At 52.6% G+C, this 14,434-nt stretch overlaps 30 non-coding genes across 30 annotated transcripts; 11 read left to right on the top strand and 19 right to left on the bottom strand.

Annotated features, from left to right (window-relative positions):
* The first annotated feature begins 549 nt into the window (after nucleotides 1–549).
* On the top strand, nucleotides 550–621 carry Trnam-cau (transfer RNA methionine (anticodon CAU)). The gene has a single exon. It is a non-coding gene; the product is annotated as a tRNA-Met (tRNA).
* A 206-nt stretch (nucleotides 622–827) lies between these two features.
* On the bottom strand, nucleotides 828–899 carry Trnad-guc (transfer RNA aspartic acid (anticodon GUC)). Its single transcript has one exon. It is a non-coding gene; the product is annotated as a tRNA-Asp (tRNA).
* A 930-nt stretch (nucleotides 900–1,829) lies between these two features.
* Nucleotides 1,830–1,901, top strand: Trnam-cau (transfer RNA methionine (anticodon CAU)). Its single transcript has one exon. It is a non-coding gene; the product is annotated as a tRNA-Met (tRNA).
* Nucleotides 1,902–2,107: 206 nt separating this feature from the next.
* On the bottom strand, nucleotides 2,108–2,179 carry Trnad-guc (transfer RNA aspartic acid (anticodon GUC)). The gene has a single exon. It is a non-coding gene; the product is annotated as a tRNA-Asp (tRNA).
* A 101-nt stretch (nucleotides 2,180–2,280) lies between these two features.
* Trnai-uau (transfer RNA isoleucine (anticodon UAU)) lies at nucleotides 2,281–2,372 on the bottom strand. The gene is given in 2 exon segments: nucleotides 2,281–2,316; nucleotides 2,335–2,372. It is a non-coding gene; the product is annotated as a tRNA-Ile (tRNA).
* A 738-nt stretch (nucleotides 2,373–3,110) lies between these two features.
* Nucleotides 3,111–3,182, top strand: Trnam-cau (transfer RNA methionine (anticodon CAU)). The gene has a single exon. It is a non-coding gene; the product is annotated as a tRNA-Met (tRNA).
* Nucleotides 3,183–3,388: 206 nt separating this feature from the next.
* Trnad-guc (transfer RNA aspartic acid (anticodon GUC)) lies at nucleotides 3,389–3,460 on the bottom strand. The gene has a single exon. It is a non-coding gene; the product is annotated as a tRNA-Asp (tRNA).
* A 930-nt stretch (nucleotides 3,461–4,390) lies between these two features.
* On the top strand, nucleotides 4,391–4,462 carry Trnam-cau (transfer RNA methionine (anticodon CAU)). Its single transcript has one exon. It is a non-coding gene; the product is annotated as a tRNA-Met (tRNA).
* Nucleotides 4,463–4,668: 206 nt separating this feature from the next.
* Nucleotides 4,669–4,740, bottom strand: Trnad-guc (transfer RNA aspartic acid (anticodon GUC)). The gene has a single exon. It is a non-coding gene; the product is annotated as a tRNA-Asp (tRNA).
* Nucleotides 4,741–4,841: 101 nt separating this feature from the next.
* Trnai-uau (transfer RNA isoleucine (anticodon UAU)) lies at nucleotides 4,842–4,933 on the bottom strand. The gene is given in 2 exon segments: nucleotides 4,842–4,877; nucleotides 4,896–4,933. It is a non-coding gene; the product is annotated as a tRNA-Ile (tRNA).
* A 738-nt stretch (nucleotides 4,934–5,671) lies between these two features.
* Trnam-cau (transfer RNA methionine (anticodon CAU)) lies at nucleotides 5,672–5,743 on the top strand. Its single transcript has one exon. It is a non-coding gene; the product is annotated as a tRNA-Met (tRNA).
* Nucleotides 5,744–5,949: 206 nt separating this feature from the next.
* Nucleotides 5,950–6,021, bottom strand: Trnad-guc (transfer RNA aspartic acid (anticodon GUC)). Its single transcript has one exon. It is a non-coding gene; the product is annotated as a tRNA-Asp (tRNA).
* A 101-nt stretch (nucleotides 6,022–6,122) lies between these two features.
* Trnai-uau (transfer RNA isoleucine (anticodon UAU)) lies at nucleotides 6,123–6,214 on the bottom strand. The gene is given in 2 exon segments: nucleotides 6,123–6,158; nucleotides 6,177–6,214. It is a non-coding gene; the product is annotated as a tRNA-Ile (tRNA).
* A 738-nt stretch (nucleotides 6,215–6,952) lies between these two features.
* On the top strand, nucleotides 6,953–7,024 carry Trnam-cau (transfer RNA methionine (anticodon CAU)). The gene has a single exon. It is a non-coding gene; the product is annotated as a tRNA-Met (tRNA).
* A 206-nt stretch (nucleotides 7,025–7,230) lies between these two features.
* On the bottom strand, nucleotides 7,231–7,302 carry Trnad-guc (transfer RNA aspartic acid (anticodon GUC)). The gene has a single exon. It is a non-coding gene; the product is annotated as a tRNA-Asp (tRNA).
* A 930-nt stretch (nucleotides 7,303–8,232) lies between these two features.
* Nucleotides 8,233–8,304, top strand: Trnam-cau (transfer RNA methionine (anticodon CAU)). The gene has a single exon. It is a non-coding gene; the product is annotated as a tRNA-Met (tRNA).
* A 206-nt stretch (nucleotides 8,305–8,510) lies between these two features.
* On the bottom strand, nucleotides 8,511–8,582 carry Trnad-guc (transfer RNA aspartic acid (anticodon GUC)). The gene has a single exon. It is a non-coding gene; the product is annotated as a tRNA-Asp (tRNA).
* Nucleotides 8,583–8,683: 101 nt separating this feature from the next.
* Nucleotides 8,684–8,775, bottom strand: Trnai-uau (transfer RNA isoleucine (anticodon UAU)). Its single transcript is given in 2 exon segments — nucleotides 8,684–8,719; nucleotides 8,738–8,775. It is a non-coding gene; the product is annotated as a tRNA-Ile (tRNA).
* A 738-nt stretch (nucleotides 8,776–9,513) lies between these two features.
* On the top strand, nucleotides 9,514–9,585 carry Trnam-cau (transfer RNA methionine (anticodon CAU)). Its single transcript has one exon. It is a non-coding gene; the product is annotated as a tRNA-Met (tRNA).
* Nucleotides 9,586–9,791: 206 nt separating this feature from the next.
* On the bottom strand, nucleotides 9,792–9,863 carry Trnad-guc (transfer RNA aspartic acid (anticodon GUC)). Its single transcript has one exon. It is a non-coding gene; the product is annotated as a tRNA-Asp (tRNA).
* A 101-nt stretch (nucleotides 9,864–9,964) lies between these two features.
* On the bottom strand, nucleotides 9,965–10,056 carry Trnai-uau (transfer RNA isoleucine (anticodon UAU)). Its single transcript is given in 2 exon segments — nucleotides 9,965–10,000; nucleotides 10,019–10,056. It is a non-coding gene; the product is annotated as a tRNA-Ile (tRNA).
* A 738-nt stretch (nucleotides 10,057–10,794) lies between these two features.
* On the top strand, nucleotides 10,795–10,866 carry Trnam-cau (transfer RNA methionine (anticodon CAU)). The gene has a single exon. It is a non-coding gene; the product is annotated as a tRNA-Met (tRNA).
* A 206-nt stretch (nucleotides 10,867–11,072) lies between these two features.
* Trnad-guc (transfer RNA aspartic acid (anticodon GUC)) lies at nucleotides 11,073–11,144 on the bottom strand. The gene has a single exon. It is a non-coding gene; the product is annotated as a tRNA-Asp (tRNA).
* A 101-nt stretch (nucleotides 11,145–11,245) lies between these two features.
* On the bottom strand, nucleotides 11,246–11,337 carry Trnai-uau (transfer RNA isoleucine (anticodon UAU)). Its single transcript is given in 2 exon segments — nucleotides 11,246–11,281; nucleotides 11,300–11,337. It is a non-coding gene; the product is annotated as a tRNA-Ile (tRNA).
* Nucleotides 11,338–12,075: 738 nt separating this feature from the next.
* On the top strand, nucleotides 12,076–12,147 carry Trnam-cau (transfer RNA methionine (anticodon CAU)). Its single transcript has one exon. It is a non-coding gene; the product is annotated as a tRNA-Met (tRNA).
* A 206-nt stretch (nucleotides 12,148–12,353) lies between these two features.
* On the bottom strand, nucleotides 12,354–12,425 carry Trnad-guc (transfer RNA aspartic acid (anticodon GUC)). Its single transcript has one exon. It is a non-coding gene; the product is annotated as a tRNA-Asp (tRNA).
* Nucleotides 12,426–12,526: 101 nt separating this feature from the next.
* Trnai-uau (transfer RNA isoleucine (anticodon UAU)) lies at nucleotides 12,527–12,618 on the bottom strand. Its single transcript is given in 2 exon segments — nucleotides 12,527–12,562; nucleotides 12,581–12,618. It is a non-coding gene; the product is annotated as a tRNA-Ile (tRNA).
* A 738-nt stretch (nucleotides 12,619–13,356) lies between these two features.
* On the top strand, nucleotides 13,357–13,428 carry Trnam-cau (transfer RNA methionine (anticodon CAU)). The gene has a single exon. It is a non-coding gene; the product is annotated as a tRNA-Met (tRNA).
* Nucleotides 13,429–13,634: 206 nt separating this feature from the next.
* Nucleotides 13,635–13,706, bottom strand: Trnad-guc (transfer RNA aspartic acid (anticodon GUC)). Its single transcript has one exon. It is a non-coding gene; the product is annotated as a tRNA-Asp (tRNA).
* Nucleotides 13,707–13,807: 101 nt separating this feature from the next.
* On the bottom strand, nucleotides 13,808–13,899 carry Trnai-uau (transfer RNA isoleucine (anticodon UAU)). The gene is given in 2 exon segments: nucleotides 13,808–13,843; nucleotides 13,862–13,899. It is a non-coding gene; the product is annotated as a tRNA-Ile (tRNA).
* Between the last annotated feature and the right edge of the window lie 535 nt (nucleotides 13,900–14,434).

Genomic DNA, 14,434 nt, shown 5'->3' with positions numbered 1-14,434 from the left:
AAAAACGCGCGCCTTGCCTCCTGCTACCTGTCGAACAGCGGGCGCAGATATGTGGCAAGGTCCAAGCTCTGCAAGCGCACCGCGACCACGCCGCTGGACGAGAAGTGCCTTCCTTGGGAGCTTGCAGAGCCCTGAAGAACACGTTTCTTAGAGAGGTGCACTTGTCTCGTAGAACGAGACACAGTCTGTGGCCCTATGGCGCAAGGGATAACGCGTCTGACAACGGATCGGAAGATTCCAGCTTCTGATCCTGGCACTGTCGGCATTTTGTTAGTTGCCAACGCGCAGCTCGGCAGTGGATTTCGTATGTCGCCGCATCGAGGAGTGCAGTGTTATTCCTGTGCATCTCGCAGCTGCATGTCGAGGTGATGGTGGTAAATGCCGCTGCCTGCAAGCGTCAGCGTAGCGTCAGTCGAGCAAAGTCGAGACAAGTCAAGCTGAGAGCTGTAGGAGATGTTGCGCAATTAAATGTACGCGTGTGAAAGCCACGCAGACAACACTGTCCAAGTGTCCCACGTGATGTGACGAAGAGCTAGAACACCCCCACACAGCAGAGTGGCGCAGTGGAAGCGTGCTGGGCCCATAACCCAGAGGTCCGTGGATCGAAACCACGCTCTGCTAAAATTATATCTTTTGCTGATTGTGTCGAGATCGATTACTACGCGTGGAGAGTCGGCATTAACAGCGAACCCCATAATTAGAAAGTGTGAGGAATGCGAGAACTACTTCCTACGATGTAGCATTTTGCAGCAAGTTAATGGCAAAGTTAATGCTCTTCCACCCCAAACGCGCAACACTCGAGCAGATTTGTGAGAAAAAAGTCGCGCCTCCCCGGCGGGGAATCAAACCCCAGTCTCCCGCGTGACAGGCGGGGATACTAACCACTATACTACCGAGGAAGACGCACCTACCGCATATAATGCACATTAAACTTGTTGGCGTAGCTGATACATCTGAAATCTAGCCTCCAGATGCTGTCAGCTGTTACGACATAAAAGTATGCCCCAGGTGAGGCTCGAATTACAACCCCGGCATTGCTCACGGCTACTGCCTTATAAGTACCGTGCGCTAACCAATTGCGCCACTGGGGCTACAGCCAAACGCTCTCAATTAGCCATATTCACTTTGCTGCAAACCAGTGGTGGCCACAAATACATACGATCGCCACCTGCGGCCACACTGCGACTTTGGCACCTAACTACGAATGCTTCGTGCTATTCGTGTTTCATATGCTACGCTTACATGCACATCAACTGCCTCTAGTCAACGAAAAAACGCAGAAAAACGCGCGCCTTGCCTCCTGCTACCTGTCGAACAGCGGGCGCAGATATGTGGCAAGGTCCAAGCTCTGCAAGCGCACCGCGACCACGCCGCTGGACGAGAAGTGCCTTCCTTGGGAGCTTGCAGAGCCCTGAAGAACACGTTTCTTAGAGAGGTGCACTTGTCTCGTAGAACGAGACACAGTCTGTGGCCCTATGGCGCAAGGGATAACGCGTCTGACAACGGATCGGAAGATTCCAGCTTCTGATCCTGGCACTGTCGGCATTTTGTTAGTTGCCAACGCGCAGCTCGGCAGTGGATTTCGTATGTCGCCGCATCGAGGAGTGCAGTGTTATTCCTGTGCATCTCGCAGCTGCATGTCGAGGTGATGGTGGTAAATGCCGCTGCCTGCAAGCGTCAGCGTAGCGTCAGTCGAGCAAAGTCGAGACAAGTCAAGCTGAGAGCTGTAGGAGATGTTGCGCAATTAAATGTACGCGTGTGAAAGCCACGCAGACAACACTGTCCAAGTGTCCCACGTGATGTGACGAAGAGCTAGAACACCCCCACACAGCAGAGTGGCGCAGTGGAAGCGTGCTGGGCCCATAACCCAGAGGTCCGTGGATCGAAACCACGCTCTGCTAAAATTATATCTTTTGCTGATTGTGTCGAGATCGATTACTACGCGTGGAGAGTCGGCATTAACAGCGAACCCCATAATTAGAAAGTGTGAGGAATGCGAGAACTACTTCCTACGATGTAGCATTTTGCAGCAAGTTAATGGCAAAGTTAATGCTCTTCCACCCCACACGCGCAACACTCGAGCAGATTTGTGAGATAAAAGTCGCGCCTCCCCGGCGGGGAATCGAACCCCGGTCTCCCGCGTGACAGGCGGGGATACTAACCACTATACTACCGAGGAAGACGCACCTACCGCATATAATGCACATTAAACTTGTTGGCGTAGCTGATACATCTGAAATCTAGCCTCCAGATGCTGTCAGCTGTTACGACATAAAAGTATGCCCCAGGTGAGGCTCGAACTCACAACCCCGGCATTGCTCACGGCTACTGCCTTATAAGTACCGTGCGCTAACCAATTGCGCCACTGGGGCTACAGCCAAACGCTCTCAATTAGCCATATTCACTTTGCTGCAAACCAGTGGTGGCCACAAATACATACGATCGCCACCTGCGGCCACACTGCGACTTTGGCACCTAACTACGAATGCTTCGTGCTATTCGTGTTTCATATGCTACGCTTACATGCACATCAACTGCCTCTAGTCAACGAAAAAACGCAGAAAAACGCGCGCCTTGCCTCCTGCTACCTGTCGAACAGCGGGCGCAGATATGTGGCAAGGTCCAAGCTCTGCAAGCGCACCGCGACCACGCCGCTGGACGAGAAGTGCCTTCCTTGGGAGCTTGCAGAGCCCTGAAGAACACGTTTCTTAGAGAGGTGCACTTGTCTCGTAGAACGAGACACAGTCTGTGGCCCTATGGCGCAAGGGATAACGCGTCTGACAACGGATCGGAAGATTCCAGCTTCTGATCCTGGCACTGTCGGCATTTTGTTAGTTGCCAACGCGCAGCTCGGCAGTGGATTTCGTATGTCGCCGCATCGAGGAGTGCAGTGTTATTCCTGTGCATCTCGCAGCTGCATGTCGAGGTGATGGTGGTAAATGCCGCTGCCTGCAAGCGTCAGCGTAGCGTCAGTCGAGCAAAGTCGAGACAAGTCAAGCTGAGAGCTGTAGGAGATGTTGCGCAATTAAATGTACGCGTGTGAAAGCCACGCAGACAACACTGTCCAAGTGTCCCACGTGATGTGACGAAGAGCTAGAACACCCCCACACAGCAGAGTGGCGCAGTGGAAGCGTGCTGGGCCCATAACCCAGAGGTCCGTGGATCGAAACCACGCTCTGCTAAAATTATATCTTTTGCTGATTGTGTCGAGATCGATTACTACGCGTGGAGAGTCGGCATTAACAGCGAACCCCATAATTAGAAAGTGTGAGGAATGCGAGAACTACTTCCTACGATGTAGCATTTTGCAGCAAGTTAATGGCAAAGTTAATGCTCTTCCACCCCAAACGCGCAACACTCGAGCAGATTTGTGAGAAAAAAGTCGCGCCTCCCCGGCGGGGAATCGAACCCCGGTCTCCCGCGTGACAGGCGGGGATACTAACCACTATACTACCGAGGAAGACGCACCTACCGCATATAATGCACATTAAACTTGTTGGCGTAGCTGATACATCTGAAATCTAGCCTCCAGATGCTGTCAGCTGTTACGACATAAAAGTATGCCCCAGGTGAGGCTCGAATTACAACCCCGGCATTGCTCACGGCTACTGCCTTATAAGTACCGTGCGCTAACCAATTGCGCCACTGGGGCTACAGCCAAACGCTCTCAATTAGCCATATTCACTTTGCTGCAAACCAGTGGTGGCCACAAATACATACGATCGCCACCTGCGGCCACACTGCGACTTTGGCACCTAACTACGAATGCTTCGTGCTATTCGTGTTTCATATGCTACGCTTACATGCACATCAACTGCCTCTAGTCAACGAAAAAACGCAGAAAAACGCGCGCCTTGCCTCCTGCTACCTGTCGAACAGCGGGCGCAGATATGTGGCAAGGTCCAAGCTCTGCAAGCGCACCGCGACCACGCCGCTGGACGAGAAGTGCCTTCCTTGGGAGCTTGCAGAGCCCTGAAGAACACGTTTCTTAGAGAGGTGCACTTGTCTCGTAGAACGAGACACAGTCTGTGGCCCTATGGCGCAAGGGATAACGCGTCTGACAACGGATCGGAAGATTCCAGCTTCTGATCCTGGCACTGTCGGCATTTTGTTAGTTGCCAACGCGCAGCTCGGCAGTGGATTTCGTATGTCGCCGCATCGAGGAGTGCAGTGTTATTCCTGTGCATCTCGCAGCTGCATGTCGAGGTGATGGTGGTAAATGCCGCTGCCTGCAAGCGTCAGCGTAGCGTCAGTCGAGCAAAGTCGAGACAAGTCAAGCTGAGAGCTGTAGGAGATGTTGCGCAATTAAATGTACGCGTGTGAAAGCCACGCAGACAACACTGTCCAAGTGTCCCACGTGATGTGACGAAGAGCTAGAACACCCCCACACAGCAGAGTGGCGCAGTGGAAGCGTGCTGGGCCCATAACCCAGAGGTCCGTGGATCGAAACCACGCTCTGCTAAAATTATATCTTTTGCTGATTGTGTCGAGATCGATTACTACGCGTGGAGAGTCGGCATTAACAGCGAACCCCATAATTAGAAAGTGTGAGGAATGCGAGAACTACTTCCTACGATGTAGCATTTTGCAGCAAGTTAATGGCAAAGTTAATGCTCTTCCACCCCACACGCGCAACACTCGAGCAGATTTGTGAGATAAAAATCGCGCCTCCCCGGCGGGGAATCGAACCCCGGTCTCCCGCGTGACAGGCGGGGATACTAACCACTATACTACCGAGGAAGACGCACCTACCGCATATAATGCACATTAAACTTGTTGGCGTAGCTGATACATCTGAAATCTAGCCTCCAGATGCTGTCAGCTGTTACGACATAAAAGTATGCCCCAGGTGAGGCTCGAACTCACAACCCCGGCATTGCTCACGGCTACTGCCTTATAAGTACCGTGCGCTAACCAATTGCGCCACTGGGGCTACAGCCAAACGCTTTCAATTAGCCATATTCACTTTGCTGCAAACCAGTGGTGGCCACAAATACATACGATCGCCACCTGCGGCCACACTGCGACTTTGGCACCTAACTACGAATGCTTCGTGCTATTCGTGTTTCATATGCTACGCTTACATGCACATCAACTGCCTCTAGTCAACGAAAAAACGCAGAAAAACGCGCGCCTTGCCTCCTGCTACCTGTCGAACAGCGGGCGCAGATATGTGGCAAGGTCCAAGCTCTGCAAGCGCACCGCGACCACGCCGCTGGACGAGAAGTGCCTTCCTTGGGAGCTTGCAGAGCCCTGAAGAACACGTTTCTTAGAGAGGTGCACTTGTCTCGTAGAACGAGACACAGTCCGTGGCCCTATGGCGCAAGGGATAACGCGTCTGACAACGGATCGGAAGATTCCAGCTTCTGATCCTGGCACTGTCGGCATTTTGTTAGTTGCCAACGCGCAGCTCGGCAGTGGATTTCGTATGTCGCCGCATCGAGGAGTGCAGTGTTATTCCTGTGCATCTCGCAGCTGCATGTCGAGGTGATGGTGGTAAATGCCGCTGCCTGCAAGCGTCAGCGTAGCGTCAGTCGAGCAAAGTCGAGACAAGTCAAGCTGAGAGCTGTAGGAGATGTTGCGCAATTAAATGTACGCGTGTGAAAGCCACGCAGACAACACTGTCCAAGTGTCCCACGTGATGTGACGAAGAGCTAGAACACCCCCACACAGCAGAGTGGCGCAGTGGAAGCGTGCTGGGCCCATAACCCAGAGGTCCGTGGATCGAAACCACGCTCTGCTAAAATTATATCTTTTGCTGATTGTGTCGAGATCGATTACTACGCGTGGAGAGTCGGCATTAACAGCGAACCCCATAATTAGAAAGTGTGAGGAATGCGAGAACTACTTCCTACGATGTAGCATTTTGCAGCAAGTTAATGGCAAAGTTAATGCTCTTCCACCCCACACGCGCAACACTCGAGCAGATTTGTGAGATAAAAATCGCGCCTCCCCGGCGGGGAATCGAACCCCGGTCTCCCGCGTGACAGGCGGGGATACTAACCACTATACTACCGAGGAAGACGCACCTACCGCATATAATGCACATTAAACTTGTTGGCGTAGCTGATACATCTGAAATCTAGCCTCCAGATGCTGTCAGCTGTTACGACATAAAAGTATGCCCCAGGTGAGGCTCGAACTCACAACCCCGGCATTGCTCACGGCTACTGCCTTATAAGTACCGTGCGCTAACCAATTGCGCCACTGGGGCTACAGCCAAACGCTCTCAATTAGCCATATTCACTTTGCTGCAAACCAGTGGTGGCCACAAATACATACGATCGCCACCTGCGGCCACACTGCGACTTTGGCACCTAACTACGAATGCTTTGTGCTATTCGTGTTTCATATGCTACGCTTACATGCACATCAACTGCCTCTAGTCAACGAAAAAACGCAGAAAAACGCGCGCCTTGCCTCCTGCTACCTGTCGAACAGCGGGCGCAGATATGTGGCAAGGTCCAAGCTCTGCAAGCGCACCGCGACCACGCCGCTGGACGAGAAGTGCCTTCCTTGGGAGCTTGCAGAGCCCTGAAGAACACGTTTCTTAGAGAGGTGCACTTGTCTCGTAGAACGAGACACAGTCCGTGGCCCTATGGCGCAAGGGATAACGCGTCTGACAACGGATCGGAAGATTCCAGCTTCTGATCCTGGCACTGTCGGCATTTTGTTAGTTGCCAACGCGCAGCTCGGCAGTGGATTTCGTATGTCGCCGCATCGAGGAGTGCAGTGTTATTCCTGTGCATCTCGCAGCTGCATGTCGAGGTGATGGTGGTAAATGCCGCTGCCTGCAAGCGTCAGCGTAGCGTCAGTCGAGCAAAGTCGAGACAAGTCAAGCTGAGAGCTGTAGGAGATGTTGCGCAATTAAATGTACGCGTGTGAAAGCCACGCAGACAACACTGTCCAAGTGTCCCACGTGATGTGACGAAGAGCTAGAACACCCCCACACAGCAGAGTGGCGCAGTGGAAGCGTGCTGGGCCCATAACCCAGAGGTCCGTGGATCGAAACCACGCTCTGCTAAAATTATATCTTTTGCTGATTGTGTCGAGATCGATTACTACGCGTGGAGAGTCGGCATTAACAGCGAACCCCATAATTAGAAAGTGTGAGGAATGCGAGAACTACTTCCTACGATGTAGCATTTTGCAGCAAGTTAATGGCAAAGTTAATGCTCTTCCACCCCACACGCGCAACACTCGAGCAGATTTGTGAGATAAAAGTCGCGCCTCCCCGGCGGGGAATCGAACCCCGGTCTCCCGCGTGACAGGCGGGGATACTAACCACTATACTACCGAGGAAGACGCACCTACCGCATATAATGCACATTAAACTTGTTGGCGTAGCTGATACATCTGAAATCTAGCCTCCAGATGCTGTCAGCTGTTACGACATAAAAGTATGCCCCAGGTGAGGCTCGAATTACAACCCCGGCATTGCTCACGGCTACTGCCTTATAAGTACCGTGCGCTAACCAATTGCGCCACTGGGGCTACAGCCAAACGCTCTCAATTAGCCATATTCACTTTGCTGCAAACCAGTGGTGGCCACAAATACATACGATCGCCACCTGCGGCCACACTGCGACTTTGGCACCTAACTACGAATGCTTCGTGCTATTCGTGTTTCATATGCTACGCTTACATGCACATCAACTGCCTCTAGTCAACGAAAAAACGCAGAAAAACGCGCGCCTTGCCTCCTGCTACCTGTCGAACAGCGGGCGCAGATATGTGGCAAGGTCCAAGCTCTGCAAGCGCACCGCGACCACGCCGCTGGACGAGAAGTGCCTTCCTTGGGAGCTTGCAGAGCCCTGAAGAACACGTTTCTTAGAGAGGTGCACTTGTCTCGTAGAACGAGACACAGTCCGTGGCCCTATGGCGCAAGGGATAACGCGTCTGACAACGGATCGGAAGATTCCAGCTTCTGATCCTGGCACTGTCGGCATTTTGTTAGTTGCCAACGCGCAGCTCGGCAGTGGATTTCGTATGTCGCCGCATCGAGGAGTGCAGTGTTATTCCTGTGCATCTCGCAGCTGCATGTCGAGGTGATGGTGGTAAATGCCGCTGCCTGCAAGCGTCAGCGTAGCGTCAGTCGAGCAAAGTCGAGACAAGTCAAGCTGAGAGCTGTAGGAGATGTTGCGCAATTAAATGTACGCGTGTGAAAGCCACGCAGACAACACTGTCCAAGTGTCCCACGTGATGTGACGAAGAGCTAGAACATCCCCACACAGCAGAGTGGCGCAGTGGAAGCGTGCTGGGCCCATAACCCAGAGGTCCGTGGATCGAAACCACGCTCTGCTAAAATTATATCTTTTGCTGATTGTGTCGAGATCGATTACTACGCGTGGAGAGTCGGCATTAACAGCGAACCCCATAATTAGAAAGTGTGAGGAATGCGAGAACTACTTCCTACGATGTAGCATTTTGCAGCAAGTTAATGGCAAAGTTAATGCTCTTCCACCCCACACGCGCAACACTCGAGCAGATTTGTGAGATAAAAATCGCGCCTCCCCGGCGGGGAATCGAACCCCGGTCTCCCGCGTGACAGGCGGGGATACTAACCACTATACTACCGAGGAAGACGCACCTACCGCATATAATGCACATTAAACTTGTTGGCGTAGCTGATACATCTGAAATCTAGCCTCCAGATGCTGTCAGCTGTTACGACATAAAAGTATGCCCCAGGTGAGGCTCGAACTCACAACCCCGGCATTGCTCACGGCTACTGCCTTATAAGTACCGTGCGCTAACCAATTGCGCCACTGGGGCTACAGCCAAACGCTTTCAATTAGCCATATTCACTTTGCTGCAAACCAGTGGTGGCCACAAATACATACGATCGCCACCTGCGGCCACACTGCGACTTTGGCACCTAACTACGAATGCTTCGTGCTATTCGTGTTTCATATGCTACGCTTACATGCACATCAACACACTAGATCGCGTGTTAACGCAGAAAAACGCGCGCCTTGCCTCCTGCTACCTGTCGAACAGCGGGCGCAGATATGTGGCAAGGTCCAAGCTCTGCAAGCGCACCGCGACCACGCCGCTGGACGAGAAGTGCCTTCCTTGGGAGCTTGCAGAGCCCTGAAGAACACGTTTCTTAGAGAGGTGCACTTGTCTCGTAGAACGAGACACAGTCCGTGGCCCTATGGCGCAAGGGATAACGCGTCTGACAACGGATCGGAAGATTCCAGCTTCTGATCCTGGCACTGTCCGGCATTTTGTTAGTTGCCAACGCGCAGCTCGGCAGTGGATTTTCGTATGTCGCCGCATCGAGGAGTGCAGTGTTATTCCTGTGCATCTCGCAGCTGCATGTCGAGGTGATGGTGGTAAATGCCGCTGCCTGCAAGCGTCAGCGTAGCGTCAGTCGAGCAAAGTCGAGACAAGTCAAGCTGAGAGCTGTAGGAGATGTTGCGCAATTAAATGTACGCGTGTGAAAGCCACGCAGACAACACTGTCCAAGTGTCCCACGTGATGTGACGAAGAGCTAGAACACCCCCACACAGCAGAGTGGCGCAGTGGAAGCGTGCTGGGCCCATAACCCAGAGGTCCGTGGATCGAAACCACGCTCTGCTAAAATTATATCTTTTGCTGATTGTGTCGAGATCGATTACTACGCGTGGAGAGTCGGCATTAACAGCGAACCCCATAATTAGAAAGTGTGAGGAATGCGAGAACTACTTCCTACGATGTAGCATTTTGCAGCAAGTTAATGGCAAAGTTAATGCTCTTCCACCCCACACGCGCAACACTCGAGCAGATTTGTGAGATAAAAATCGCGCCTCCCCGGCGGGGAATCGAACCCCGGTCTCCCGCGTGACAGGCGGGGATACTAACCACTATACTACCGAGGAAGACGCACCTACCGCATATAATGCACATTAAACTTGTTGGCGTAGCTGATACATCTGAAATCTAGCCTCCAGATGCTGTCAGCTGTTACGACATAAAAGTATGCCCCAGGTGAGGCTCGAACTCACAACCCCGGCATTGCTCACGGCTACTGCCTTATAAGTACCGTGCGCTAACCAATTGCGCCACTGGGGCTACAGCCAAACGCTTTCAATTAGCCATATTCACTTTGCTGCAAACCAGTGGTGGCCACAAATACATACGATCGCCACCTGCGGCCACACTGCGACTTTGGCACCTAACTACGAATGCTTCGTGCTATTCGTGTTTCATATGCTACGCTTACATGCACATCAACTGCCTCTAGTCAACGAAAAAACGCAGAAAAACGCGCGCCTTGCCTCCTGCTACCTGTCGAACAGCGGGCGCAGATATGTGGCAAGGTCCAAGCTCTGCAAGCGCACCGCGACCACGCCGCTGGACGAGAAGTGCCTTCCTTGGGAGCTTGCAGAGCCCTGAAGAACACGTTTCTTAGAGAGGTGCACTTGTCTCGTAGAACGAGACACAGTCCGTGGCCCTATGGCGCAAGGGATAACGCGTCTGACAACGGATCGGAAGATTCCAGCTTCTGATCCTGGCACTGTCGGCATTTTGTTAGTTGCCAACGCGCAGCTCGGCAGTGGATTTCGTATGTCGCCGCATCGAGGAGTGCAGTGTTATTCCTGTGCATCTCGCAGCTGCATGTCGAGGTGATGGTGGTAAATGCCGCTGCCTGCAAGCGTCAGCGTAGCGTCAGTCGAGCAAAGTCGAGACAAGTCAAGCTGAGAGCTGTAGGAGATGTTGCGCAATTAAATGTACGCGTGTGAAAGCCACGCAGACAACACTGTCCAAGTGTCCCACGTGATGTGACGAAGAGCTAGAACACCCCCACACAGCAGAGTGGCGCAGTGGAAGCGTGCTGGGCCCATAACCCAGAGGTCCGTGGATCGAAACCACGCTCTGCTAAAATTATATCTTTTGCTGATTGTGTCGAGATCGATTACTACGCGTGGAGAGTCGGCATTAACAGCGAACCCCATAATTAGAAAGTGTGAGGAATGCGAGAACTACTTCCTACGATGTAGCATTTTGCAGCAAGTTAATGGCAAAGTTAATGCTCTTCCACCCCACACGCGCAACACTCGAGCAGATTTGTGAGATAAAAATCGCGCCTCCCCGGCGGGGAATCGAACCCCGGTCTCCCGCGTGACAGGCGGGGATACTAACCACTATACTACCGAGGAAGACGCACCTACCGCATATAATGCACATTAAACTTGTTGGCGTAGCTGATACATCTGAAATCTAGCCTCCAGATGCTGTCAGCTGTTACGACATAAAAGTATGCCCCAGGTGAGGCTCGAACTCACAACCCCGGCATTGCTCACGGCTACTGCCTTATAAGTACCGTGCGCTAACCAATTGCGCCACTGGGGCTACAGCCAAACGCTTTCAATTAGCCATATTCACTTTGCTGCAAACCAGTGGTGGCCACAAATACATACGATCGCCACCTGCGGCCACACTGCGACTTTGGCACCTAACTACGAATGCTTCGTGCTATTCGTGTTTCATATGCTACGCTTACATGCACATCAACTGCCTCTAGTCAACGAAAAAACGCAGAAAAACGCGCGCCTTGCCTCCTGCTACCTGTCGAACAGCGGGCGCAGATATGTGGCAAGGTCCAAGCTCTGCAAGCGCACCGCGACCACGCCGCTGGACGAGAAGTGCCTTCCTTGGGAGCTTGCAGAGCCCTGAAGAACACGTTTCTTAGAGAGGTGCACTTGTCTCGTAGAACGAGACACAGTCCGTGGCCCTATGGCGCAAGGGATAACGCGTCTGACAACGGATCGGAAGATTCCAGCTTCTGATCCTGGCACTGTCGGCATTTTGTTAGTTGCCAACGCGCAGCTCGGCAGTGGATTTCGTATGTCGCCGCATCGAGGAGTGCAGTGTTATTCCTGTGCATCTCGCAGCTGCATGTCGAGGTGATGGTGGTAAATGCCGCTGCCTGCAAGCGTCAGCGTAGCGTCAGTCGAGCAAAGTCGAGACAAGTCAAGCTGAGAGCTGTAGGAGATGTTGCGCAATTAAATGTACGCGTGTGAAAGCCACGCAGACAACACTGTCCAAGTGTCCCACGTGATGTGACGAAGAGCTAGAACACCCCCACACAGCAGAGTGGCGCAGTGGAAGCGTGCTGGGCCCATAACCCAGAGGTCCGTGGATCGAAACCACGCTCTGCTAAAATTATATCTTTTGCTGATTGTGTCGAGATCGATTACTACGCGTGGAGAGTCGGCATTAACAGCGAACCCCATAATTAGAAAGTGTGAGGAATGCGAGAACTACTTCCTACGATGTAGCATTTTGCAGCAAGTTAATGGCAAAGTTAATGCTCTTCCACCCCACACGCGCAACACTCGAGCAGATTTGTGAGATAAAAATCGCGCCTCCCCGGCGGGGAATCGAACCCCGGTCTCCCGCGTGACAGGCGGGGATACTAACCACTATACTACCGAGGAAGACGCACCTACCGCATATAATGCACATTAAACTTGTTGGCGTAGCTGATACATCTGAAATCTAGCCTCCAGATGCTGTCAGCTGTTACGACATAAAAGTATGCCCCAGGTGAGGCTCGAACTCACAACCCCGGCATTGCTCACGGCTACTGCCTTATAAGTACCGTGCGCTAACCAATTGCGCCACTGGGGCTACAGCCAAACGCTTTCAATTAGCCATATTCACTTTGCTGCAAACCAGTGGTGGCCACAAATACATACGATCGCCACCTGCGGCCACACTGCGACTTTGGCACCTAACTACGAATGCTTCGTGCTATTCGTGTTTCATATGCTACGCTTACATGCACATCAACTGCCTCTAGTCAACGAAAAAACGCAGAAAAACGCGCGCCTTGCCTCCTGCTACCTGTCGAACAGCGGGCGCAGATATGTGGCAAGGTCCAAGCTCTGCAAGCGCACCGCGACCACGCCGCTGGACGAGAAGTGCCTTCCTTGGGAGCTTGCAGAGCCCTGAAGAACACGTTTCTTAGAGAGGTGCACTTGTCTCGTAGAACGAGACACAGTCCGTGGCCCTATGGCGCAAGGGATAACGCGTCTGACAACGGATCGGAAGATTCCAGCTTCTGATCCTGGCACTGTCGGCATTTTGTTAGTTGCCAACGCGCAGCTCGGCAGTGGATTTCGTATGTCGCCGCATCGAGGAGTGCAGTGTTATTCCTGTGCATCTCGCAGCTGCATGTCGAGGTGATGGTGGTAAATGCCGCTGCCTGCAAGCGTCAGCGTAGCGTCAGTCGAGCAAAGTCGAGACAAGTCAAGCTGAGAGCTGTAGGAGATGTTGCGCAATTAAATGTACGCGTGTGAAAGCCACGCAGACAACACTGTCCAAGTGTCCCACGTGATGTGACGAAGAGCTAGAACACCCCCACACAGCAGAGTGGCGCAGTGGAAGCGTGCTGGGCCCATAACCCAGAGGTCCGTGGATCGAAACCACGCTCTGCTAAAATTATATCTTTTGCTGATTGTGTCGAGATCGATTACTACGCGTGGAGAGTCGGCATTAACAGCGAACCCCATAATTAGAAAGTGTGAGGAATGCGAGAACTACTTCCTACGATGTAGCATTTTGCAGCAAGTTAATGGCAAAGTTAATGCTCTTCCACCCCACACGCGCAACACTCGAGCAGATTTGTGAGATAAAAGTCGCGCCTCCCCGGCGGGGAATCGAACCCCGGTCTCCCGCGTGACAGGCGGGGATACTAACCACTATACTACCGAGGAAGACGCACCTACCGCATATAATGCACATTAAACTTGTTGGCGTAGCTGATACATCTGAAATCTAGCCTCCAGATGCTGTCAGCTGTTACGACATAAAAGTATGCCCCAGGTGAGGCTCGAACTCACAACCCCGGCATTGCTCACGGCTACTGCCTTATAAGTACCGTGCGCTAACCAATTGCGCCACTGGGGCTACAGCCAAACGCTCTCAATTAGCCATATTCACTTTGCTGCAAACCAGTGGTGGCCACAAATACATACGATCGCCACCTGCGGCCACACTGCGACTTTGGCACCTAACTACGAATGCTTCGTGCTATTCGTGTTTCATATGCTACGCTTACATGCACATCAACTGCCTCTAGTCAACGAAAAAACGCAGAAAAACGCGCGCCTTGCCTCCTGCTACCTGTCGAACAGCGGGCGCAGATATGTGGCAAGGTCCAAGCTCTGCAAGCGCACCGCGACCACGCCGCTGGACGAGAAGTGCCTTCCTTGGGAGCTTGCAGAGCCCTGAAGAACACGTTTCTTAGAGAGGTGCACTTGTCTCGTAGAACGAGACACAGTCCGTGGCCCTATGGCGCAAGGGATAACGCGTCTGACAACGGATCGGAAGATTCCAGCTTCTGATCCTGGCACTGTCGGCATTTTGTTAGTTGCCAACGCGCAGCTCGGCAGTGGATTTCGTATGTCGCCGCATCGAGGAGTGCAGTGTTATTCCTGTGCAT

Source organism: Schistocerca gregaria, chromosome 8 (genome assembly GCF_023897955.1).
Source record: "Schistocerca gregaria isolate iqSchGreg1 chromosome 8, iqSchGreg1.2, whole genome shotgun sequence".
Lineage (NCBI taxonomy): Eukaryota > Metazoa > Arthropoda > Insecta > Orthoptera > Acrididae > Schistocerca > Schistocerca gregaria.
Note: the sequence above shows the minus strand (reverse complement) of the source record. Positions and strands in the feature narration are given on the sequence as shown.